Source organism: Mustelus asterias, chromosome 9 (assembly GCF_964213995.1).
Source record: "Mustelus asterias chromosome 9, sMusAst1.hap1.1, whole genome shotgun sequence".
Lineage (NCBI taxonomy): Eukaryota > Metazoa > Chordata > Chondrichthyes > Carcharhiniformes > Triakidae > Mustelus > Mustelus asterias.
The window spans coordinates 52,718,956-52,746,400 of record NC_135809.1 but is presented as its reverse complement, the minus strand read 5'-3'; the positions used below and the strand labels follow the sequence as shown (position 1 = coordinate 52,746,400).

General features: G+C 42.1%; 1 protein-coding gene and 1 long non-coding RNA gene across 3 annotated transcripts in view; one reads left to right on the top strand and one right to left on the bottom strand.

The window, feature by feature from the left end:
- The window catches only part of LOC144498690 (A disintegrin and metalloproteinase with thrombospondin motifs 20-like), a 417,617-nt gene that overhangs the window by 75,717 nt on the left and 314,455 nt on the right, over positions 1–27,445 (bottom strand). The window lies entirely within an intron of this gene.
- The window catches only part of LOC144498691 (uncharacterized), a 52,651-nt gene that overhangs the window by 22,057 nt on the left and 3,149 nt on the right, over positions 1–27,445 (top strand). Inside the window, exons 3-4 of the long non-coding RNA XR_013498743.1 lie at positions 15,413–15,634; positions 19,533–19,743. This is a non-coding gene — a long non-coding RNA (uncharacterized LOC144498691). The remainder of the gene's footprint in view (positions 1–15,412; positions 15,635–19,532; positions 19,744–27,445) is intronic.

Genomic DNA, 27,445 nt, shown 5'->3' with positions numbered 1-27,445 from the left:
GATCTGCTCAAAGAGCTCAGATGACATCATGAATTGAATGAATTTAAACTTGGGCAATCTGTGATTATCTGGACTCTGATCAGATTACACCTCTAAATCATTCTCAGGTAATCATTATATGTTTTGTCTTCAGTCTAATTGTAATCTTGCTAGCATGTGGTATTAAGTTGAAGTATAATGAGGGAACTCGGCTATTATTACCGATTGACATAGTCCCTGAAAGGTGTCCGTAGCACCAGCCGGACATGTTCTATTGTGAGCCTAGCCTGTGCTGTGTTTGCAAGCCAAGTAGAATATATTGTAACCATACAGAAATTTACCAAACCCGAGCCAAGATTATCAACCAATGCAAATGACAGAAATTTCAGGCATCAAGTGTTAGAATAAAGCTGGATTATAACCAAAACTCCAATATATATCATTTATTTTCTTGTGGTAATTATGCTGCAGCCATTTCATTTTACAATACCAATCTTATCAAAAGAGAGCAAAATTAAGATGATCTGTCCCTACGTAGACACACATATAATCTAGGAAAAGTGTTAGTGACAGCATGCACTTCTTGTATCACTTTCCTCATCACACTTTGTCGATAACATTCATGTTGTTCCAAAATCATGTGGCTCAGAGTGAGCAATGCCATTGGATGTCTGCTAATATTTACATGGAGGTGGTTTACAGGCAGGAATGTCACCTTCGGGGCCAGATGATGCCAAAGTTGTTCAGGATTTGCCAGCCTAGTTTGTGAAATCACTATCTATACAATTATATTGTTATGTAGTGTTCACAGCTGAGCAATGATTCGTCCCCCAAATAATTTCTACTTATATAATTTAATATTGGTGGACTTTCCCAAAACCTAGAGGGCTGAAGCATCTATCGCAACAACAGGCCTAAGGCACTCATTCAACAGCCAGCATTTACTGACATAGTCAAATTCAGCAGGTGAGATGTTAATGGCTTCAGTGCCCCAGGATGAAGGTTCCATCCATGCACATTGCCCAGCAACCCATGAAGTTGCATACAGAAGGGGACAGGATGTCTGCTCTGATGCCCTCCACACTTCATCAGTTCGATATGTACTATCCAGGCCAAGGTTGCCCAACATACAGCTAGAGTCTAGCCTGCCAAAGGTTTCCATCTGATCCTGCCAACCAGTGTTCAAAATACACACCACACATGTAAATGGAAGTGACATACTCTGTAAGGAGCTTCTCCTCCAATCACAGGCTGTTTATCTCATGCTGATTAGCCTATCAGCAGCAAACATGGGAGAGAAACAGTCTGTGATTGGAGGAGCAGCCAGCATTGAAAGGTAAGAAACGGCATACAGCCTGAACCCTGAGGACTGGTTAGTGGCAGAGAGTGTGACTACTGGGGGATAGAAGGTAGCGAGGAAGGGGCACAGGGTGGGAGATGGCGAGGGAGAGTCTGCAGGATGGAGGTGGTGATGGAGGGGCTACAGGATAAGAAGTGGCAAGGGAGGGGCTACAGGGTGGGAGGTGGCAAGGGAGGGGCTACAGGGTGGGAGGCGGCAAAGGAAGGACTGTCTGCTGGCAATATTCAGTGAGGTTCAATAGCTCTGATGAACATGGCTCACCAAGCAGATCCTCTGAGAGGTTTACAGGTAACACATATCCACAGGCAGAGTGTCACTCGTAGCAAGGGGTTTAGTGATATGTGACACTGGAAGGATAAATAATGGACAGCAACCTCATCACATTTCTCTCTGGTTGCTTCAGGAATGCAGGCAATGGGTTCTGACTGTGATCTGAAATCCAAGTGCTTTTACTGTCTGGAATGGGGTTATGCTAATCATTGTCATGCCGAGTGTTTTGTACTGAGAGAACAGGCCAAGGAAATTGGACAGTTATCCTAGACTTCTCTCCAGCATTCCCAGGAAGTGGTGTAAGAGCAACATTATCAGTGGATGAGGAGTTTGGTTGGAGTGAGGACACTGGTGGGAATAAAAAATGTCTGAAAGTGTGGCTATGGAATAGGAGGCTTAACTGGTGACAGATAAGTGGAAGGTAAATGCAATTGGAGGAGATGATCAAAATACAAACACATCAATCTATGTAAAAAAAAACGAAGAGCTGTCTACTTACTTGTGACTTTGCCAGTTAAACAATCTTCTTCAATTGCAAATCAAACATTTAATTCAGTGGTTTAATCTCCCATGTATAACATCTTGAGTTATGTAGCTGCTCTGTTAAATTGCAGTTTCAAAAACATTGAGTTTATTCTGATTTATAGAGGGTGCTGTTGAATGACTGACAGCAATTGATTGATAATGTGGGATGCAAATATTACCGCAGAGCTTTTATAATAAAAGGTTTTGATAGGGTGGAGAAGCTATTTTCTATGGTAGGAGAATCCAGAACGAAGGGGAAATGAACTTACAATTAGAGCTCAGGAAGCACTTTCTCGTATAAAGAGTAGTGGAAATCTGGAACTTATTCCCCTATGGATGCTGGGCAGAGCAGTTTGAACCTTCAAGACTGAGATTGTCTTTTTTTAAATTAGGAAAGGGGATACTGGCATATGAATTAAAAGCAGGTAAAGGATATTGCATACAGATCAGCTAACATCCAATTCCAATAGAATGATAGAACAGGCTTGAAGGGCTGAATGGCCGGCTGGCATTCCTATCACTAAATTTCTAATGTCTTATCCTTCCAAAATTTGCTAACCTGCTCTCAGTGAAAATAAAAATGGGCACATCGCCCCCTCATGTAGAAAGGTTGGACACCCCTGATCCAGGCCTACACATGAAGAATATTACATGAATGAGTGGTTGTCTCCTATTGGACTGTACCTCATCAAGAGTCAGTGTCTTTAGAAGAGGAAGGGAGAAAACAGGGGGATATAAAATCAAATACGAGTGAAACACTGCTATATATACTTAATAAATATGACATTATGCCTTCAATTTTTCTCCCCAAAGTGAGTTTCAGTGGAGGGAGGCCATAGACCATTCACCTTCCAGGACTGGCGCAGACCCAGGAAATGTTGCTGCCATTATCCTCATTTCAGTTAGTAGAATCACAGAATCCCTATAGTACAGGTGCAGGCCATTCAGCTCATAGAGTCTGCACCGATTTTCAACAGAGCATCGCACCCAGACCCTGACCCTGTAACCTTACGTATTTACCCAGCTAATCCCATTTTGGGACTCTAAGGAGCAATTTAGCATGGCCAATCCACCTAATTGCACATCTTCGGACTTTAATGGGGTGGAGAATCTTTGAAAGGTTTCTGCCGCTTTTCTCAGTTGCACTTTGGAACTTAAATTGGGGGCAGGAAGCAAGATGGGCGGCCCGGTGGCAGAGTCACTAGCACTGCTGCCTCAGCGCCAGGATCCAGGTTCAATTCCAGGCTCGGGTCACTGTCTGTGTGGAATTTGCAAGTTCTCCCCGTGTCTGCATGGGTTTCCTCCGGGTGCTCCGGTTTCTTCCCACAGTCCAAAGATGTGCGCGCGAGGTGAATTGGCCATGCTAAATTCCCTCTTAGTGTGAGAGAGATTAGCGGGGTAAATATGTGGTGTTGCAGGGATAGGATAAAGCCTGGATGGGATGGCCTCCTTCTGCACTGTAGGGATACTTTTGCAGCAGTAACAATACATGAAGCAGCTTCATGGGGAGTGGGGGGAGCAGCCATGAACAACAAGTAGTAAAATGATTTTTGCGGAAAATTCAGCATGACAGACTTGGCAAATTCGTCTTTCCTCCTCTGACCTCGGATCCTGCTTCAGCCCTTTAAACGTTTACCTTCACTGAATTACTTCAACAGTACATGATGCTTATTCAATTCTGATATTCTCCATTGCTGGGGCTATAGTGAAAGAAAGCTTTAGATATGATGCCACTATAACATTATTGTCTCATTAAACATCCTGAGCAGTGTCCAGTGGTAGTGATGGGCAAAACCTCAATGGGCATAACAAATCTAACGTTTACTAAAGGTCAGTAGGCCTCTAAATAAAAAAAGAATTAAGACTGAAACCAATCCAAAGACCCAATGGGGCACCTTCTAAATGAAATGCTTAATAACTTAAATGCTTTAAATACTCCATCTAGGCTTTACATATCTACTGATACTTAAGTTATATTAGCTCCTAGGTGAAACTTTATCACCTCTTAAAGAACCCTCCTGCTTTCTTACAGTTTCCAACTATGGCCAGTCAAAAAAGGCATCTGCTTTCTATACTCTAGTTACTTTTAAAATATATTTGGCCTATGTTGCTGAAGTGGTGCACAAAGACAGAAAGCTCATATTTTATCATAATCACTCTCAGGAATTGCATGAACCTGACAACCATACAAACTTTCAGCGTAGGAGGCCTTTTTGCAGCAATCTCAAGTAATCCCACTGCCCTGCATCATTTAACACTTCAAATATTTTCCCTGAAAGATTCAATAGCTTCCATTTCAACCACTCCCTGTGGCAATTCTCCAACAACTCTTGGAACATGGAAATTATCCTATCTCCTCTCCTTATTCTTATAGTGACAAATTTCAATTGGCGACCCTTTTATCATAGATTCTTTAGGCGCAAGAAATATTCTTTTCCAGTTCACCCTACCAAAGCCCATTAAAATCCTCTTTGACACTCTAAGTAGCCTTCTTTGCACCAGTAGAAATAGGCCCGGGGCAGGATTTTCCAGCTCTTCCCGCCGGTGGGATCTTCCAGTCCCGTGGAAGTCAACCCTTGCCACGGATTCTCCAGCGCCAGGGTGGGTAAAGCATAAAAATTGACATTGACTTTGGTGGGACTGGAAGATCCGCCACTTCCTGCCAGACTTGCACTGTTTGCATTCTTTTGGTGTTAATGCCCTTTCTGTAGAGGTATTCCTAACCCCACATGCAGTATTTTAACTGTGTCTTGAATATTGAATCTTACAAATTCATCATTGTTTTCTTCACTCTGGTATTTTATGCCCGTCTTAATGGAACCCAATATACTGCTGGCCTTTTTATGACTCTGCACTTTCAGGCAACTATGCATTTGAAAGCCGAAATCTCACAAATTGCTGAAACCCTGCAACATCTTTCCATCGACCATAAGCTCCCATCCATTGTTTATCCTGCCAAATCATATTACTTCCTACTTCTCCATTGTAATCTGCCCTTGCCATCCGAATGTCCGTTCTGTTAAATTAACTGTGGATTAACGTGCCCCTACTGGGTGTGTTTTTGGCGGGGGAAATCACCTAAAATAGGGTGGGGCATCCACCCCACTACCTTCTCACCTACCCCTGAGTTCACCTCCATAATATGGGGATGGGGTAGGTGCGGTGGGCAGGCACCAAAATCAGCAGCCCACTCGCCATGTTTCAACAGATAATCGAGCGACAACTATGCTCGTCACCAAGCACAGTTGACCTTGATAATATGCTGCCCACACTGTAAAACGTTTGGCATGAGCAGTCAGACAGGAGTGGGCAGCTGGATTTTTCAAACACCTTTTTCTAATGACGGTAAGTGGAGGGGGGGGGGGGGGGGGTCTATCCTTTGTAGTTTAGGAGGCAGTCTTCCATGATAGAACCCATCCACCTCCCCCATTTCCTCCAACCCACGTGCTGCCTTAAACCTGCCACCCCCATCCACTGACCCCACTTCCTATATCCTGCCCAAACTCTCCCGACCCAATACTCTGGACATACCAGTTTCCAGAAATCCATGGGCTTTCCTGTGTTTCCTCGTTGCAGTCCCGGCAGCTCCTGAGGGAATGATCTCCTCCCCAGTGAGGAGCGGAAGTCTCACAACAGCCCTGTTTAGCCCACCCACAACATGGTGTGGCTATGGGGTGGACTGGTGTGGAGCAGGGGGGTAATGGATGGGGGTTATGGGGGGGCGGCGGGGGGGGGGGGGGGGGGGTGTGGGGGGGAAACCTATTTGCTCCCCACCCCAACCACCCTAATATTCAGCCCTATGTCTTATTGACGCTTTTGTTAGTTCTCCAGCCTACATTTGTGATGTTAACAATTTGCTTAATTGTACTCCTCATGTACATGGAGAACAAAAGTGGATCAAAAATAGACTCTGGGGTGCAAACTGGCAACCCTTTTCCAAACTAAGCAATGTACACCATCAGACTTTCTCTTTATTTCTTGTTCATTAACCAAATGTTTATACATTTGTGACTTTACCTGTTATATTGCATGCCTGAATTTTGTTAACAGGCTTTCTGTGGGACACCTTATCAAAAAAATCTCAAAATGGTTATAAATCACATTCCCTTCATCTGTCCAATCAGTCACTTAAAAAAAAAAGAAAATATGCTGAAGTATGAAGTATTTAACACTTTGCAGATAGACTCCAAGCGCCATAAAATCAGCTTCATTCAACACTTACTGTATTATTGGGAGCACAAAAAATGTTTATTCTTAGAAAACAATGAGATACAAATGAGCCTTAGATTTTTAAAAATTAGGTTCTGTTTACTCAGCAAAAAGACAAAAAAGTCTTTCAATCTGAACAATAGTTGCACTTAACCTCACACAGCAGGGTAACACTTGGAGATTTACTTTGCAAAGCTGCTTCTTTCATCACTCTCATTTTTGCTGTGGATTTATCTCTTAATAAGAGCTGTTCCGTGTCTCGGCCAGTTCCTGAGTTTCAGTCAGGAAGTGAGAATGTGACATTCTTTCAGGGCATTGGCTATGAACACTTTCAACCAGCAGCTTATATTACACCTGGTCCAAGGGAAGTCATATCTGGTTAATTTATTTTGGCTTATGTCATGGATTAAATCAGCTTCACATGTATCAGACTCACAGAAACGTAAACACTAATGTAAAATGTGATTGATCCCATGCAATAAATTAAACAGCAGTGGAAACAGACGCCAAGCTTCATACTGTCTATATTTCGGCTTCTTAAAGATCTACCTGTGGCACAGCTGTTAATGATAACCAATGGACAGGGATCAGATCTGGAAGGTCTTTAATCTTACTAAAGTATAAAGTTTGTTTGAAGAACAATTGTCCTGGAGGATTTGAGTAGCACAGTACTTTAAGCACACACTCCATTCACATTGGTACTTGAGTTTGAATCCTGCAGAGCCTGAAAAGATCTCGAATATTTTTGCCATTTCAAGAAATTGGTTATTTCAGGTTGAATTAAATTTCCTAGTGGATGGAAGCACAAAACAGTAATATCTGGCATGAAATCTTATTCCAGGAAAACAGAGTGGCTGATGAGGGGAGGAAAATTTCACAATGTTGCAGTTGAAAATATACTTTTTTAAAAAAGAGATTATTGAATTAGAACTTGACTGTTGGTGATAACATTTGCCAAAGAATGGTTAATGTGCTGGTACGACTTGTATGGTGTCAGCTATTTCAGCAAATGCTCCAACCCTTTGAAAGTGAAAGGGTTCATATCTTTGTTAAAATTAGCAGACATAGAAATGCCACAGGAACCCCACTAAGTGTTCATCAGATGTTATTGTCCACACTAATTTCTGGCTGAGTATCAGCTGTGGCTTATAAGGAATCAATCTTGCCTCTTAGTCAAAAAGATTGTGTGTTCAAATCCCATTCTAGAGAATTGAGCACAGATATTTAGGCTGACACTCTGGTGCAGTACTGAGGGAGTGCTGTACTGTCAGAGGTACCATCTTTCAAAACCAAGACTGCCCTCTCAGATAAACATAAAAGATTTAGGAGGGCTAAAAGGGGCCATGAAATGTCTTCAGCAAACAGGGTCAAGGAGAATCCCAAGGCTTTCTATGCATATATTAGGAACAAGAGGGTAGCACGAGAAAGAGTAGGCCCACTCGGGGACAATGGAGAAGTTATGCATGGAGCTACAGGAAGCGGATGAGATCCTCAATGAGTACATTGTATTGGGATTCACGAAGGAGAAGGACATGATGGATGTTGTGGTCAGGGATAGGTGTGTGAACGATCTAGAGAATTGCAATATATCGAAGGGGGAAGTGTTGAGTATCCTAAATTGCATTAAGGTAGACAAGTCCCCGAGACCGGATGGGATCTATCCCAGGTTACTGTGGGAGGCAAGGGGAGAAATAGCTGGGGCCTCAACAGATATCTTCACATCCTCTTTGACAACAGGTGAGGTTCCAGAGGACTGGAGAATAGCCAAAGTTGTTCCCTTGTTCAAGAAAGGAAGCAGAGATAATCCAATAAATTATAGGCCTGTGAGCCTGACATCAGTGGTGGGGAAGCTTTTGAAGAAGATATTGAGGGACAGGATATATGCACATTTGGAGGAAAGTGGACTAGTTATTGACAGGCAGCATGGTTTTGTACGAGGAAGGTCATGTCTCGCCAACTTGATTGAGTTTTTTGAAGAGGTGACAAAGATAATTGATGAGGGAAGCGCTGTGAATGTAGTTTATTTGAACTTTAGTAATGTGTTTGACAAGGTCCCACATGGCAGACTGGTACAAAGACTAAAATCACGTGGGTTTTGGGGTGGGCTGGCTAGATGGATATAGAACTGGCTTGGTCATAGAAAACAGAGAATAGCAGTGGAAGGGTGCTTTTCAGAATGGAGATCTGTAGCTAGTGGTGTTCCACAGGGATCAGTGCTGGGACCTCTGATGTTTGTGGTATATATAAAATGTGGGTGGTCTGATTAGTAAGTTTGCTTACTAATGACACGAAGATTGGTGAAATTGCTAATGGTGCCAGGGATTGTCAGAGGATACAACAGGATATAGATAGGTTGGAGACTTGGGCACAGAAATGGTAGATGGAATTTAATTCGGACAAATGGGAGTTGATGCATTTTTAGGTGTGAATTATACTGTAAATGGCAGAACCCTTAGGAACATTAACGTACACAGGGATCTGGGCGTGCAGGTCCACAGTTCCCTAAAAGTGGCAACACAGGTGGCCAAGGTGATCAAGGCGGCATATGGCATGCTTGCCTTCATCAGCTGGGGCATTGAGTACAAGAGTTGGGAAATCATGTTGCAACTATATAAAACCTTGTTTAGGCCGCATTTGGAGTATTGCATGTAGTTCTGGTTGCCACACTACCAGAAGAACGTGGAAGCTTTGGATAGAGTGCAAAGAGGTTGAATAAACTAGGATTGTTTACACTGGAAAGACGGAGGCTGAGGAGAGACCTGAGAGGTCTACAAAATTATGAGAGGCATAGACATGGTGGATAGTCAAAGGCTTTTTTCAAGGGTGGAAGTGTCAATTATAAGGGGGCACAGGTTCAAGATGAGAGGGGAAAGTTTAAGGGAGATGTGCAGGGGACGTTTTTCACGCAGAGAGCGGTGGATACCTGGAATGCACTGCCAGAGGAGGTGGTGGAAGCAGCACATCAGCAACATTTAAGAGGCATCTGGATGGGTACATGAATAGAGTGATACGGCCCAAGTAAGGGCAGGAGGTTTTTTTTTAAGTTTAGCTAGGGCATCACGATTGGCACAGGCTTGGAGGCTGAAGGGAATGTTCCTGTGCTTTACTTTTCTTTGTTATTTATTCCATGGAGCTTTTTTCTAAGAAGAGCAAGGGAGTTATCCTTGGTCTCCTGGCCAATATTGATTCCTCAATCAATATCACTGACGCGCGATATAACTCACGAGGCTAGAGATGCTCGAGGAAATAAAGGCTTTTATTAACTACTATAATAGAGCTACCATATATAATACACGATCCCAGACTGAGGGGTCCCAGACAGAGCAGTGACCTTTATACCTCTCCCAGGAGGCGGAGCCCGACTGGGATGTACCATAATAACTATAATACAGGTAGAACAGCCCAACCCTAACCTCAACAGTAACATGTAGAACAACCCAACCCTAACCCCAACAGCAACATATATACAGACTCATAGTACTGGCCAGACCCTGGCTCAGTACTACCTGGTGGGAACCAACGATGGTTCACCACAATCACTAAAACAGATTATTTGGTCATTATCACATTTCAAGTTGTGGAAGCTTGTTGTGTACAATTTGGCTGCCATGTTTCCTATGATACAACAGTGATGGGACTTCACGTCATTTTCATGGCTGTAAACCACTTTGGGCCGTCCTGAGGTTATGAAAGGCAGGAGAAAAATGCGAGCTTATCTGTCTTTATCTGATTCACATTGTGTCTAATCTGAGAATGGTCAATACTGGGACGAAAAGTTGATTTTAGATTCTGCATCTTCAACAGCTCGATTTAAAATATTGTGAAGAAAAGCATGATTTACCAAACTGAAGGACAATCCTTTTTCTTACTCTTCGCTATTTAACATCAAGCATAGGGCCTGATTTTAGAAGCAATTTTAGACTCTACAGGATTTGAAATGTGTATTATAATCCAAAAGTGTAACATATAAATCGCTGTATGATATTTCCTATTTCAAATCACGGGGATCATATGAGGGGCTAATTGTGCAAAGTCTTGAGGTTCAAAACAGCCTTCAGTTTCCTGTCTGTTGTGTTCATGCAACAATATTATGATTATAATAATTCAAATTGGCAATTGCCAGAATTTTCTAATTTTCCACCTCCCCTCTGGTGGGTTTTCCTATGGCTCACTATTGGCTACTGGCATGATCTTCAAAGTCAATGGCTCGCCAGTCTTATCACCGGGTAATCTGCAATGGGAGTTGACTTTGACAGGACTGGAAGAACCGAAAATCCCTCCCAAGATGTGGCATTTGGTTCACCAGATTTTTGTGACACATGGTAAAGAACAGTAGACAAATGTGGCAACATCTCCAAATTTGCTAACTCCACAAGTTGTAGAACAACAAATTCTGACATTGTTAAGTAAGTCTATCAAGGAATATGGAGATGACAGGTAAATAGAGTGGCGATACGGATTAACCATGATCTGATTGAATGGCAGAGTGGGCTCAAGGGGATTAGTGAACTATGTGTTCTATGTAAGTAATGAAATTAATGGAACGTTCTGCTCATTTATGTGAGCAAACACTGACATGCTAACCGGGCCCCTGGACTGTTGATGTTTTGCTGTACTTTTAAACGGTCGTCCGAAGGACCTGGGCAGTGAAGCACAACAAATCTCACCTTGTAAATAAAATGCTCGATTATTGCAGGAAAATAAAAAAAAAACCCATACTGAACTCTATTCCTCACAGATAAAGAACACATTCCATTTCAGAGAGCAGCAGTAACGTTGGATACGCAAAAGTCTATCACTGCACCATTTTGACCTTTCACCCCTGCCCTCTCCGGCCAAAGAATAGCATGGAAGGAGACAGCAAAAAGGGACAAAAAGGGGTGAAATGTGTAACACTTAGCGTTACTATATGAATTTTTAATTTCAACCTTTCTCATTGACCTTAAGAAAGATGACAGGAATCCTATTTTGGCTGAAGCACAATGCAAAATAACAAAGTTACTGAACAGCACAAAGTTGAGACCATATTCTGCAATTAGTAAATCAATCTTTGATGTTTCAGACCACATTCATCCAGTCAGATAACAATCTCGACTATTGCATTTAAAACATCAAAGCCTGTTTCTGGCTTTGGGGGATGGGGCTTAGAGAACACATCAACTTCTTGGAAAGGGTTAACAAGAAACTTCTGTAAAAATATCTCATACAGCAGAAAGATCGATGCGAGGGGAAATGGGAAACACTTATTCAATTGAATTAAAAAACACATGCAGACTGCAAGTTCTACAATTAAATGACACAAAACTACTTTTTATTTTAAAACCTCTTCCTCATTTACCACACCAATGAGGAAAAAAAGACCCATTTTCTTCACCCAGCTGCTGATTTCAAGCCCTTTCTCATAAATAAAAAAACAAGTTTCCCACCATCAAAGTTTATCTAGTATAGTCCCAACAGGCAATGAAGAAACAAAATTCATTACTTATTCCTCTCATCCAATGCATTTCACTACACAAAGTTTAGTGTGAATTGCTCTACTTTGTTCAAGGTTGCTTTACTGACAGGACACAATGGAAACATGTTACACTCCTTTCGGGTTATAGTGCATTATTGTAATTATAGTACACATTTTCTTTGCTCTTTGGGACAAATGTTATCCGAATTAGTGTTTGTCCCCACAATCAAGACATGAAGCCAACTTTGGTAAACTCTGTTAATTTGAATTCCTATCCTTATCCATTACCAATTGTAAAGATTCCCATGCAAAATTGTTATGGCAAAGTAAAATCTTTATTAATGCAACACTGCAATTAAATGATTGATTGCTATGGTCAGACCCATTGCATCATTTATTCCAATTGTCTGGAGGCAGAGGGATGGTGAATTTCGCAATGCCCATTACTCAAGAGATTTGACTAAAGAGGATAATGATGGTTCTTAAAGAGCACTTGATGGTTCACTTGTTCAGATGGAAGCAGGGATCTGGAGGATTAATGATGGAGCAAAACAAAATAGAATTCTTTATTTTCACAGATTCAGCCTATGTGTTCTTGTTCTGTGATATTGACTGAATGCCTCTTCCCAGTGTTAATCCCAAAGATAGGGAGGATGATGCTGAAAGCACAGCATTATAAGTTTTACATTAGGATTAAAATGTTTTTAAAAATAACAGCTGTGTTTACTTTCTGGTCCCTGTTTCTGGAGAAGATGTGAATGTTCCAGAATATAGGATTGTTTTGTAAAGTGACACATCAATTGTGAACAGCTTCTATTGCTTTCCAGAATAAATTACTTCTCCAATCGTTTTAAATATTTTTTCTTTCAGAATATTTTCTTTCCCCTTGTTTTCTGCATTAACCAGAGTCAAAGTTCAGCCAAGAAACTTATTTCTAGGTCTCCACCATGTCCATTGTGTCCTGTGGAACACACAGGAATGACCAAGGCAGATTGTCTCTTTTTTCCTTTGTGGATACTAAAACCACATCAGCACCATCCGTTTTGCATTAGGATCAGCATTACTTATGGCCGAACTGCAAATGACCAAAACTTTTCATGTAAAGATTGTTCTTTCACCTGCTAGTTACCCACTGCTTAACTGCAAGTACCCTTACATGGGGAGAATAATTTGTGTTTTCATTGCTTTGACAGTGAACTGTGATCAGAACTTCCATTTAAATCAAAGGTAATGAAACTCATACAGTTTCCAAAATGTATCATAGCCTGCTAAGGCTCACAAATGAAAAACAACCACTTATGCAAAGTGACAATGCCCAGCATGAGTTAACATCTTCAGGAGGTAAAGAATAATGTCGAATGAATTGTCATTTTTACGTTCAGTGAGATAAAATGCCAAAGGATTAATTTCATGTGCAGTGCAGATAAGGTGAACCCATCACTTGTAATGAATCAGCAGGGGAAAAATCTGATTTATCACAGTAATGAGGCTTCTCATCCAGAAGTCTGTCTTTGCTCTGCTGCAGGCCCTAACACAATTTTTGAGCCACTTACTATGGAGGAGTAGCTAAGGTGATTTCCTCGCAAGTCATTTTTCTTGGAACTGGCAATCAAAGCTAAAAGTTGCATCCACCCATTTACAGTGGATGAGGGGGCCACTGGCACACAAGTATTCTGGTTGGACATCAATCTATATTCAGAAACTGTGCTCTCCATGGTTTCAGATAGAAACACTGGGCCTCTGCGACTGGAGCCCATGGTTCACCAGACTAATTTCACATGGTCCTTTATCGAGTTCTTCAGACAATTACAATGGCCACAGCACCCACATGACACAGACTCATGCACAACGCAATTCCAGGGCACCCTTCACTGGTGCTGTGGGACTCAAACCCATCACTTCCTGATTTACAGTTAGGAAGACCATCATTGAGCCAAAGGTATTTCATTCACACTCTGAAAAGCAGACATAACTTCTTCAAGTGTTACCTCATGATAAACATTGCAAATATCTACCTTCCTAATTGTGAACTCTTTGAGGACAATCACAAGGCTACATCAGAAATTCAAGAGGTTCATCCCTATCACTGAAATAATCTTCTGATTGTGAGAGTTTAATGTGCCCATGGGATCCAGTGTGTGTGAAAAGGAAGGTTTCTGCTGAAGACTGTGGCTTTAAGGACTGAAGTCATGAATTATGACCAAAAGAAGGATTGCAGATGGGATTAGGGAATCTCACAGCAGATGTATAAAAATAATAAAAACACCCTCAAACTATCAGACATAGTGATATGGACTGGTTACATTCCATCTGGATGTTTCTTTGCCAATAATCAAAGCTGATTGGTACAATAAAGTGCCATACCTTCCACTGATATATTTCAGAATAACAAATTGCAGGAAAAAAATACTTATTCATGTCGCAGGTTCAGTGCCGGATGATTTTCCTGGAGGTAAACTTCAGCTTCACTGTCTGTGCGATTGTCTAACGTTGAGGTTTGATTACCCATTACAGAAACACCTTGATTTTCATTCCCTTTAATTTCAATGGAATGAAAATTGAGTAGTTCCATTAATGGATGCTGATCCACAACATAGGAACCAAGTGACTGTGATCTCCCTATTCTTCCAACCAAAATATACTAGCGCACACTTATCCATCTTCTGCAAGTTTATTAATATAATCTGTTGCTGTCCTTCCAAGTATTCCCCCACACAATTTAGTGTCATCAACACGTTTAATGGCCACCTATTTTGTGTGTTTTATCAGTTTTCCACGCTCCTTCATCCATTTATGGATCACATAATTGATTAGTTAAAAATGAAATTTTTGTTGGGATTTTCAGGTACCACTATCCAGAGCAGATTAGCTGGTCACTTGATCCCAAACAGATAACAGGCTGAGGAGTATTTTATGTTGTCCTAGAGACACAAAATAATTTCTCACATGTCTAAACAAAAGAATAAACTGGTGTTAACTGGAATAACCAGATGTTCATGGTCTAAACCTACAAGAAATAAACTGCTGTGAATAACCTGGTATTCATTAGTTTTCTTTGAGCTCCAAGACTCGATTGTTGTCACAGCAACCATGCGCATCTGCTTAACTTAGTAAGTACATTTAAATGATCAGCATTTTACTTGAAACAGTTTGAATACTATTCATTACATCAGCGACTCAGAGTCATTTGGGAACTAAGAGTTGAAGGAAGATGAATTTGAACATCTTTATCAATTGCCTGTATATTCAGCTAATGACATGCTGAGAAGACATTCAACTAAAGCATTATGGGCAGATTTCTCCAATCTCACTCACCCACCATCGCTGACAGCAAGAATGATGAATTTGGCACTCAGCCAAAACTTCATTCACTGCAGCGGGACTGGAGAATCCCAGCCATGTGCGAGGTCACAGGTTAGCGGCAGACATTTTAAATTCTACAGTTAGAAGGTTCATTCACTAAGACCTTTATCAGATTAATGAGAAGGTCCAGTGCAAGTCAACATGTATGTGGTTATATTTTGTTACATTGCTGTGTCCCATGCAGTGTTATGACTTCATTATGCATGCTTCTAATCAAAGAAATTCTGTTTTTCATTTAACATTTATTCCAGCTGTAGAAGCTACTGCTCTGAGTGACAGGTTATTGGTGATCTTCAGTTGCAGCTGGCAGTGCTAATGTCCACCATCCTGTTGAAGAGACTAACGAATTAATGCATTAATGGAGTCATTGCTTGCCTTTTCTGCCTCTCCAGGAAGCATCTGGCTTTCCAATTAAGAAAAAATAAAATTGCATCCGTATTGGTGAGCCTGTGAACTTGATGTATCATATACATGTGAGTAATAGTCAATCTTGTGTAAAGGTCAACCCTCCGCCCATTCATTATTTATTAACACAGTACAGTACTTGTGTGACATTTTCCAATGGTGCGGCCTTTCCCTTTGCTTCCTTTCTTCTCATCTAGCCAGCAAAAAAAAAACTGCCTGCAGGTACATTCGTTTTTTTAATCATCATTGTAGGTAGCTATCAGGATTGATGCATATAAAGTAATGCTGCTATCCGATGTGAACAAGCACTGTCATACGCAATGATATGGAGATGCCGGCGTTGGACTGGGGTAAACACAGTAAGAAGTTTAACAACACCAGGTTAAAGTCCAACAGGTTTAGTGGTACTCACCTGAAGAAGGGGCTTGGAGCTCCGAAAGCTTGTGTGGCTTTTGCTACCAAATAAACCTGTTGGACTTTAACCTGGTGTTGTTAAACTTCTTACTACGCAATGATACACATCTCAGCAAAGTGCACTCTGGGGAGCTAACAGTAGCAATGCATTAATCATGAATGTTCCTAAATGCTGGGACTGGAATGGGCAACAGATTTTTTAAAGCAATTAATTAAAAGTTAGAAGTGATAGGTGTATACTTTAATCTGAAAGATCCAATAAATGATCGATTTATAATCATTAAAACCTTATTAGTAAATAAGGCATTCCAAAACCATTCCTTGAACGGAGCAATCCATGTTCATTAATAATTTCCACTGTTTTGGGGATTGCGAGTTATACTTATTCTTGGGATAATTGGCTCACTTGCTTTCAGGTATCTAGCTACTAATCTTAATTACTTTAATGATCTGTTGCATTAAAGAGAATTCACCACTGACTAGACAATTTGATACATTTTCATAACTCCACCCCTGTTCCTTCTCCTGTTTGCCTCTTCTAAGCAATTATGAAACCACATTTATACAATGTAAAACTGGGATTACTGGACACCCAAGTACCACACAGCAGAACATCTTCCCATCCCCTTCACTCCTGGTTTCCCACCTGTGCTCTGTCAGATCTCGAGGTCACTGTTTAAAAATGAAGGGTCAGCCACTTAAGGCAGGAATGAGGAAAAATAATCTCTCTCAGGGGGTTGAGAATTCTCTTCCCCAAAAGGCAGTGGCGGCAGAGTCTTTGAATATTTTTAAAGCAGCGGTAGGTAGATTCTTGATAAGCAATGGGGTGAAAGGTTATTGAGGACAGGCAGGAATGTTCACATGATCTTATTTGGTGGCGGAGCAGACTTAAAAGACTAAGTGGCCAATCACCTACTCATAATTTGCATGTTTTGTATGAGTTTTGGTCCAGGCAAGCCACGGAGATACACCTGAAAAGGAAGCTCTGCTAACTATTTCATTCCTGATGCGGCTCGCACTAAAATCTCTTTGACATATGTGAATTGTAGAGTCATAGAGGTTTACAGCATGGAAACAGGCCCTTCAGCCCAACTTGTCCATGCCACCCAGTTTTTAACCATAGGCTAGTCCCAATTGCTCGCATTTGGCCCATATCACTCTATACCCATCTTACCCATGTAACTGTCTAAATACTTTTTAAAAGACAAAAATGTACCTGCCTCTCCTACTGCCCAGAAAAGTGAATCTACTGCTGAATAATTGTTGAATCACTGCAGCTTGTATGTATTCAAATGTGATAATATGATGCATCAGAGCAAGTGTTAGATAGAAGTTGAAGCATACAGTTAAAAACTGGGATTTTAGGACAAAAGAATATATTTTGTGAGCTGAGAAATAGGGTAGAAACATTAATGCTTGTGGCAAGTACAATTTCTTCCTTTCTCCCTGAATATTCTTCCCTCCTCTCCTGAAGGTGAGTGAAATACACATTCCTGAGTCAATGTTGTGCACGTGCAAGTTTGGACAATGATCTTTTCATAGAGGATCACATCACAGTCCTGACCATTTTTAAATAACATCCAGCAAAGGTTATTCGGTTGTGGTCAGAATTTGGAGCCTCCACTAATATTCCTCGTCCCTATCACAGGAACATTGATGTCGACTGGAGTAAAGTGAGCAGTTTTGGTCCCCACATTTAAGAAAGGATATACTTGCACTGAAGGTGGTACAGCGAACGTCCAATATATTGGTCCCTGGGACAAACGGGTTGTCCTATGTTGAGAGGCTGAGTAAATTGGACTTTTACTGTACTGAACTCCAGAGCATATGAGGCAATCTCATTGAAACCTACAAAATTCTGAAGGGGCTTGAAAGGATAGGCACTGAGAGATTGTTTCCATTCGTTGCAAAATCTAAAACATGAGGGCATAGTCTCAGGATAAGGGGCCGATCAGTTGGGATTGAGATGCGGAGAAATTAATTCAAAGGTTTGTGAATCGTTGGAATTCTTTACCCCAAACAGTTGTGAAAGCTGCATCATTGAATATATTTAAGGCTGGGAGAGACAGACTTTTGACCCCTCAGGGAATTAAGGCATAAGGGAAGCAGGCAGGAAAATTGAGTTGAAATCCAAGATTAACTATGATCATATTGAATGGCAGAGCAGGTTCAATGGGCAGCATGGTCTACTTCTGCACCTATTTCTTATGTTCTTAACTAGAGTATGCCCAACCAAGATCAACTAATTCAGAACAGATCAGGCATTGAGTCGTCTTATCTTTAAGGTAAAATAATTTAATTGAATTATTTCAGTTACAAATTTTCTCAAATAGTTAAGCCTCAAACACACTACCTCACATTTATTGATTTAGGTTATTAAACATTGTGTTCATTTAATATGGATGTCAAAGCTTCTTATAAAACCTAACAGTGGCCCATTGTGTAATAATGATGATTAAAATGCAATGAAATGTTAAACTAACCTCAGCAATTCTAATAATAACAGATACGAAATGTACGCAAATACCAAATCCTAATTTCCAAAAGGAAACCAAGACAAGTAAAATTAGTTCATCAGCTGTTTTAAATGCTTATTCAATTCAAGCACTAAGGACAAGTTATAAGTAGGAAATGTAAAGGGGTAATGAATTTTGCACCTAAGGATGGGGCGGCACGGTAGCACAGTGGTTAGCACTGCTGCTTCACAGCTCCAGGGTCTCGGGTTCGATTCCCGGCTCGGGTCACTGTCTGTGTGGAGTTTGCACATTCTCCTCGTGTCTGCGTGGGTTTCCTCCGGGTGCTCCGGTTTCCTCCCACAGTCCAAAGATGTGCAGGTTAGGTTGATTGGCCAGGTTAAAAATTGCTCCTTAGAGTCCTGAGATGCGTAGGTTAGAGGGATTAGCGGGTAAATATGTGGGGGTAGGGCCTGGGTGGGATTGTGGTCGGTGCAGACTCGATGGGCCGAATGGCCTCCTTCTGCACTGTAGGGTTTCTATGTTTCTATGTAATACTTCTAATAATCATAGATACCAAATTTTTGTCAGCCAAGAGCTGTTATCTCTGACAGTCAGGTTGATGTGCAAATCCCATCCACATGCGTGATAAGTACAAACACTAGAATTACTGTGAATTCTACTGGGTTTTACTTGTTCTCAAATTTTGTTTCATATCCATTAAATCATATGCATCTTTCCCGAGAAGAATATAATGGGTAGACAACCTGCCCCAAATCTCTGCCGAAAAGCTCAAGGTGCCAGTTTATCTTCTGAGTTTCCCCTCCCAACCTGTGGGGAAAAACTTGGCCTTTGGTATTCCTGCCGTATTTCAGGGGACTCAGGATTGGGTAAAAAGGAAACATGGGCTCACCCCCATCACTTCATGACATGGTAATTTGATGCCATAATGCACCCGCTCAAATAGTAAAGGTTTTACAATCTCTTTACTGAAAATCTTGTCACCATAATGAAGCAGACCTTAATGCAATGCTTGATGGCATAGTGCAGTTTGCAATCCACAGTCATCCTGAAATAAAGGTTTGTGCTTTCGCTGCAGGAATGTTACAACTGTTCTCAAATGTTTAATGTTGGAAAAGTTAAGCTGCCATATACAAGTGATGAATACGTGGAGTCCTACAAGTTTATGGATAAGTTTCACAACACCAGATCGGTTGACAATTAATACAAAGCACAAAGAAAGAGTCCAGCTATTTCCAAAAAATCAGCAGGACAGTCAGCTGCACTGGCCAGCTAAGGCAGCACTAAAGGTAAGCAGTGCGCTTTCAATCAACACGTTTAATCTTCTCGTGGGAGCATGACCTTTCCTCCAGATCCGCTCTATTTAGTCTGTATCCAAGGCTAACTATTTGCTTGCACAAGCAGCTAAGCACAATCACAAACTGGGAAGATCCTGGTGAAGTGCCGAGGTGAAAGCTCTTTCCACCACCTTCAAGGTACTGGGCAAATTGCTGCTGTGCACAGTTAATCCCATTTCAGTAGCGTAACCAAGTGATTTCTAAACTCATAACCACAGCTTCTCAATGAGACTGAGATACATTTAGATCTTAAAGCTGTTTTGCAAACATTCTTCAAAAGGCAAAAAAATGATTGCTTGCTGTACCTCTGCAAAGATGATGCCTGGACTTGTATCAAGGTAAGCCAAATGCAACCTACAATCATTGCTTGCTCCTAACATTTCCTTCAATGTATGCAAAAGGAAGTAGTTGTAATTATTGTGGATTAGAAGTATTGATTCTAAGTCACAGGACAATGCTGATAAGTAAAGCTGGTAAAAATGTAAAAAGACTTCTCTGTCCAATTCCCCTTAGCAACAAGTATTCCGCTTTGGATACGGTTGAGGGGGATGACATACCAGTGGGGAGCCGCAGTGAGAGGATCTCCAGCACTGTGTCCGTCTCTGTGGCTCGGGAGGGAAAGGGGGAGAGCGGGAGGGCGATAGTTATTGGGGACTCGTTAGTTAGAGGGATAGATAGGAGGTTCTGTGGCAGCAAAAGAGACTCACGGATGGTATGTTGCCTACCGGATGCCAAGGTCCGTGATGTCTCAGACCGTGTTTTCCAGATTCTGAAGGGGGAGGGGAAACAGTCACAAGTCGTGGTGCACATTGGTACCAATGACATAGGTAAGAGAAGGGACGGGGATTTAAAGCAGGAATTTCTGGAGCTGGGCTGGAAGCTGAGAGCCAAGACGAAACATGTGGTCATCTCTGGTACGTTGCCGGTACCACGTGATAGCGAGTTGAGGAACAGGGAGAGAGTGCAGTTAAATATGTGGTTGCAGGGATGGTGTAGGAGGGAGGGTTTCAGATACGTGGATAATTGGAACACGTTCTGGGGAAGGTGGGACCTGTACAAACAGGACGGGGTGCACCTGAACCAGAGGGGCACCAATATCCTCGGAGGGAAATTTGTTACGGCTCTTCAGGGGGGTTTAAACTAATTTGTCAGGGGAGTGGGAAAGGGAGTTGTAGTCCAGAAGTCAGTGAGGGTGGTGAGGTATTGGGGAAGGTATCAGGGTCAAGGGTGGGTACTGATAGACAGGAAGGTGGGTTGAAGTGTGTCTACTTCAATGCAAGGAGCATCCGGAACAAGGTAGATGAACTTGGGGCGTGGATTGGTACTTGGGACTACGATGTTGTGGCCATTACGGAGACGTGGGTAGAACAAGGACAGGAATGGTTGTTGGACGTTCCGGGGAATAGATGTTTCACTAAGTGTAGGGAAGCTGGTAAAAGAGGTGGAGGAGTGGCATTGTTAATCAAGGATAGTTTAACGGCTGCGGAAAGGCACTTCGTGGGGGATCTGCACACTGAGGTAATATGGGCTGAAGTTAGAAATAGGAAAGGAGCGGTCACGTTGCTAGGAGTTTACTATAGGCCCCCAAATAGTAATAGAGATGTGGAGGAAGAAATTGCTAAGCAGATTATGGATATGTGTGGGGGTCACAGGGTAGTTGTCATGGGGGACTTTAACTTTCCAAATATTGATTGGAACCTTTGTAGGTCAAATAGTTTGGATGGGGCAGTTTTTGTGCAGTGTGTGCGGGAGGGTTTCCTGACACAATATGTGGATGGGCCGACTAGAGGTGAGGCCACATTGGATTTGGTACTGGGAAATGAACCGGGCCAAGTGTTAGATTTGGTTGTGGGAGAGCAATTTGGAGATAGTGACCACAATTCGGTGTCTTTTGTTATTGCAATGGAGAGGGATAGGGCCGTACGGCAGGGCAAAGTTTACAATTGGGGGAGGGGTAATTATGATGCGATTAGGCAAGAATTAGGGGGCATAAGTTGGGAACAGAAACTGTCAGAGAAAGGAACTAATGAAAAGTGGAATTTTTTCAAGGAACAAATACTGGATGTCCTTGATAGGTATGTTCCTGTCAGGCAGGGAGGAAATGGCCGAGTGAGGGAACCATGGTTCACAAAAGAGGTGGAATGTCTTGTGAAAAGGAAGAGGGAAGCTTATGTAGGGATGAGGAAACAAGGTTCAGATGGCTCGATTGAGGGTTACAAGTTAGCAAGGAATGAGCTGAAAAAGGGGCTTAGGAGAGCTAGGAGGGGACATGAGAAGTCCTTGGCGGGTCGGATCAAGGAAAACCCCAAGGCTTTTTACTCTTATGTGAGGAATAAAAGAATGACCAGGGTGAGGTTAGGGCCGGTCAAGGACAGTAGTGGGAACTTGTGTATGGAGTCAGTAGAGATAGGCGAGGTGATGAATGAATACTTTTCTTCAGTGTTCACCAAGGAGAGGGGCCATGTTTTTGAGGAAGAGAAGGTGTTACAGGCTAATAGGCTGGAGGAAATAGATGTTCGGAGGGAGGATGTCTTGGCAGTTTTGAATAAACTGAAGGTCGATAAGTCCCCTGGGCCTGATGAAATGTATCCTAGGATTCTTTGGGAGGCAAGGGATGAGATTGCAGAGCCTTTGGCGTTGATCTTTGGGTCCTCGCTGATCACGGGGATGGTGCCAGAGGACTGGAGAATGGCGAATGTTGTTCCTCTGTTTAAGAAAGGGAATAGAAATGACCCTGGTAATTATAGACCGGTTTGTCTTACTTCAGTGGTTGGTAAATTGATGGAAAGGGTCCTTAGGGATGGGATTTACAACCATTTAGAAAGATGCGGATTAATCCGAGATAGTCAGCACGGATTCGTGAAGGGCAAGTCGTGCCTCACAAATTTGATTGAATTTTTTGAGGAGGTAACTAAGTGTGTTGATGAAGGTAGGGCAGTTGATGTCATATACATGGATTTTAGTAAGGCGTTTGATAAGGTCCCCCATGGTCGGCTTATGATGAAAGTGAGGAGGTGTGGGATAGAGGGAAAGTTGGCCGATTGGATAGGTAACTGGCTGTCTGACCGAAGACAGAGGGTGGTGGTCGATGGAAAATTTTCGGATTGGAGGCAGGTTGCTAGCAGTGTGCCGCAGGGATCAGTGCTTGGTCCTCTGCTCTTTGTGATTTTTATTAATGACTTAGAGGAGGGGGCTGAAGGGTGGATCAGTAAATTTGCTGATGACACCAAGATTGGTGGAGTAGTGGATGAGGTGGAGGGCTGTTGTAGGCTGCAAAGAGACATAGATAGGATGCAAAGCTGGGCTGAAAAATGGCAAATGGAGTTTAACCCTGATAAATGTGAGGTGATTCATTTTGGTAGGACAAATTTAAATGTGGATTACAGGGTCAAAGGTAGGGTTCTGAAGACTGTGGAGGAACAGAGAGATCTTGGGGTCCATATCCACAGATCTCTAAAGGTTGCCAGTCAAGTGGATAGAGCTGTGAAGAAGGCCTATAGTGTGTTAGCTTTTATTAACAGGGGGTTGGAGTTTAAGAGCCGTGGGGTTATGCTGCAACTGTACAGGACTTTGGTGAGACCACATTTGGAATATTGTGTGCAGTTCTGGTCACCTCACTATAGGAAGGATGTGGAAGCGCTGGAAGGAGTGCAGAGGAGATTTACCAGGATGCTGCCTGGTTTGGAGGGTAGGTCATATGAGGAAAGGTTGAGGGAGCTAGGGCTGTTCTCTCTGGAGCGGAGGAGGCTGAGGGGAGACTTAATAGAGGTGTATAAAATGATGAAGGGGATAGATAGAGTGAACGTTCAAAGACTATTTCCTCGGGTGGATGGAGCTATTACAAGGGGGCATAACTATAGGGTTCGTGGTGGGAGATACAGGACGGATATCAGAGGTAGGTTCTTTACGCAGAGAGTGGTTGGGGTGTGGAATGGACTGCCTGCAGTGATAGTGGAGTCAGACACTTTAGAAACATTTAAGCGGTTATTGGATAGGCACATGGAGCACACCAGGATGATAGGGAGTGGGATAGCTTGATCTTGGTTTCAGATAAAGCTCGGCACAACATCGTGGGCCTGTTCTGTGCTGTACTGTTCTATGTTCCTCTCCTTCAACTAAATTCCCACGTAACTAACGGGCCAGCAAATTTAACTGCTGCAGTCTAACATGGGAAATGTAAAGCTGTGACTGACTGAAGTTTTGGGCAAGGCTTTGACTGATTTTTAAAAAGGGGATTTAAAATGATTCTAAGTATTGCATATCAGCAGGAAATCTACAACCTTTAAAACTTTAGAATAAGAAGGGGATGTTACTGGCATTCCTCTTCAGCCATTACACCCTTTCATCAAACAGAAATCATGACCTGGCAAATGTATACAGGATAATGGATAGCTAAAAACAAATTACAAAGCAGCGATTTTAGTTGAAAAGATCTGATGAAGTCCAACAGTGATAATGAAGCATGAATATCAGCAAAAACATGGTGATTTAGCTCATTGCCAATGAGCTTTGAAACTTTAATTTTTAACTTTTCTTATTGCTGATGCAATGCATGTGAACAAAACAAGTGATGTGATATAGCGAAACAAATAATAAGGCTGTCCATGGCAGATGGCTAACTTTATATGAGATTGTGATACTGGTATTAGATTAGAAACACAATTTTATTGGCAGCCAATTATAGGGAAAGAAACCGTACTCTATATATTATTCATAGCAAGAGGATTTGAGTATAGGAATAGGGATCAAAAACAGAAAAATGCTGGAAAATCTCTGCAGGTCTGACAGCGTCTGTGGAGAGAGAGTAGAGCCAATGTTTTGAGTCTAAATGGGTGTTGGTGAGGCCACACCTGGAGTAGTGTGTGCAGTTTTTGTTTCCTTATCTGAGGAAGGATGCCCTTGCAATAGAGGGAGTGCAGCAAAGATTTACCAGGCTGATTCCAGGGATGGCAGATCTGTCACTTGAGGAGAGACTAAGTTAGGATTGTATTCATTGAAGTTTGGAAGAATGAGAGGGTATCTCATAGAAACATAAAATTCTAACAGGATTAGACAGGGTAGATTCAGAAACAATGTTCCCGATGGTGGGGGGTCCAGAACCAGGGGTCATAGTTTGAGGATAACGGGTAAATTTTTTAGGACTGAGGTGAGGAGAAATTTCTACACCCAGAGAGTGGTGAATCTGTGGATTTCAAGAAGAAATTAGATATAGCTGTTGGGGCTAAAGGGATAAAGTTTAAAAGTTAAAGTTTATTTATTAGTCACAAGTAGGCTTACATTCACATAGTAATGAAGGTACTGTGGAAATCCCCTAGTCACCACACTCTGGCACCTGTTCGGGTACGCTGAGGGAGAATTGAACATAGCCAATGCACCAAATGCACAGTCCAATGCATCTTTGGACTGTGGGAGGAAACTGGAGCACGCGGAGGAAACACACACGGACACGGGGAGAATATGCAAACTCCACACAGACAGTGACCCAAGCCGGGAATCAAACCTGGGTCCCTGGTGCTGTGAGGCAGCAGTGCTAACCACTGTGCCACCGTGCCACCCCAGGTCAAGGGATAGGGGGGGGAAGGCGGGATCAGAATATTGAATTTGATGATCAGCCATAATCAAAATGAATGGTGGAGCAGGCTTGAAGGGCTGAATGGCCTACTCCTGCTTCTATTTACTATGTAACAAACCCAAGTGTCAAGCTTTAACTATTCAATCATATTTGGGTGGGAGGAAGTTGTACCAATGTTCAAAAGTATTAAAACTGGACTAAGAAAAGAGTGTTGGGTGACTATATAAAGTGAAATATTTAATGTATATAATAAATGTCAGCACATCCATAATCTGTTTGAAGCTTTTTGATAATTCCTTTTCACATCACTTCATTACATTGTTACAATCTTTAACTTTTTATTTTGTGCAGCCTGTTTTGCAAGAACCATTTCTAATATACATATCTGCACAGTGAAATCAAGGCTCCATGGAGGAAATGTTATAGCAATTATAAAAGGCTTGCATTTATAGGGCTCTTTAACACATCATTAAAATGTCTCAAAGTACCTCATATGCAATGAATTATCATTGAAGTGTGCTATGCAGACAAACACAGCAGCTGTTTAATCGGTGGCACAGTGATTAGCACTGCTGCCTCACAACACCAGGGAACCGGGTTTGATTCCCGACTTGGGACCCTGTCTGTGTGGAGTTTGCACGTTCTCCACGTGTCTGCGTGGGTTTCCTCCGGGTGCACCAGTTTCCTCCCACAGTCTGAAACACGTGCGGATTAGGTGCATTGACCCGAACAGGTGCCGGAATATGGCGACTAGGGAAATTTCACAGTAACTTCATTGCAATGTTAATGTAAGCCTTGCTTGTCACTAATAAATAAACTTAATGCCAGTAACATCCCATGAGCAGCAATGAGATAAGTCAACAATTTCTGCTGTTTTTTGTTGAAATAAGAACTTTGCATTTACATAGTGACCTTCACATTCTAAGGATATCCTGTAGTACTGCATAGCTAAGGAAATACTTTAGAAGTGTAGGCACACAAAGGTCTGAGAAACAGCAATGAGATAAATGGCTAGAGACCTTGCTTTGTTGATTGAAGGATAGATGCTAGTCACCGACGTTGGGGGAATTTCTCCACTTGTCTTCAAATAATGCTTTGGGACCTTTCATATTTGACCGAGAGGGCAGTTATCTCATTCTAATGACAGCACTCCTCCAGTATTACTCTGAATTTATTGTACACTCCAGTGGGACATGAACCCGCAACCTTCTGTCTCAGCGGCATATGAATATAGGACCTAGTAGCAGAATTAGGCCATTTGGCCCTTGAGTTTGCTCTGCCATTCGATAAGATCATGGCTGTTTTGGTTGTGGTCTCAATTGCACTTCCTGTCTGCCCACCCTCCCATAACCCCCAAGTTTCTTGTCTATTGAAAATCTATCTAACCCTCAACCCTGAATAAGTTCAATAACTCAGGTCCACTGTTCACTGGAGAAGAGAATTCCACAGGCTAACAACCTTCTGGGAGAGAAAAATTGTCCTCATCTCTGCCTTATTCTTAAACACTGTCCGCTTGTTCTGGTCTCCTCCACAAGAGGAACTATTCTCCCATAATCCACCCTGTCAAGTCCCCTCAGGATTGTACATATTTCAATAAGATCCCCTCTCATTCTTCTAAACTCCAATGGGTAAAGGCCCAACTTGTTCAATCTTTAGAACCATAGAACCATAGAAAATTACAGCTCAGAAATAGGCCTTTTGGCCCTTCTTGTCTGTGCCGAACCATTTTTTGCCTAGTCCCACTGACCTGCACTTGGACCATATCCCTCCACACCCCTCTCATCCATGAACCCGTCCAAGTTTTTCTTAAATGTTAAAAGTGATCCCGCATTTACCACTTTATCCGGCAGCTCATTCCACACTCCCACCACTCTCTGCGTGAAGAAGCCCCCCCTAATATTCCCTTTAAACTTTTCTCCTTTCACCCTTAACCTATGCCCTCTGGTTTTTTTCTCCCCTAGCCTCAGCGGAAAAAGCCTGCTTGCATTCACTCTATCTATACCCATCAAAATCTTATACACCTCTATCAAATCTCCCCTCAATCTTCTACGCTCCAGGGAATAAAGTCCCAACCTATTCAAT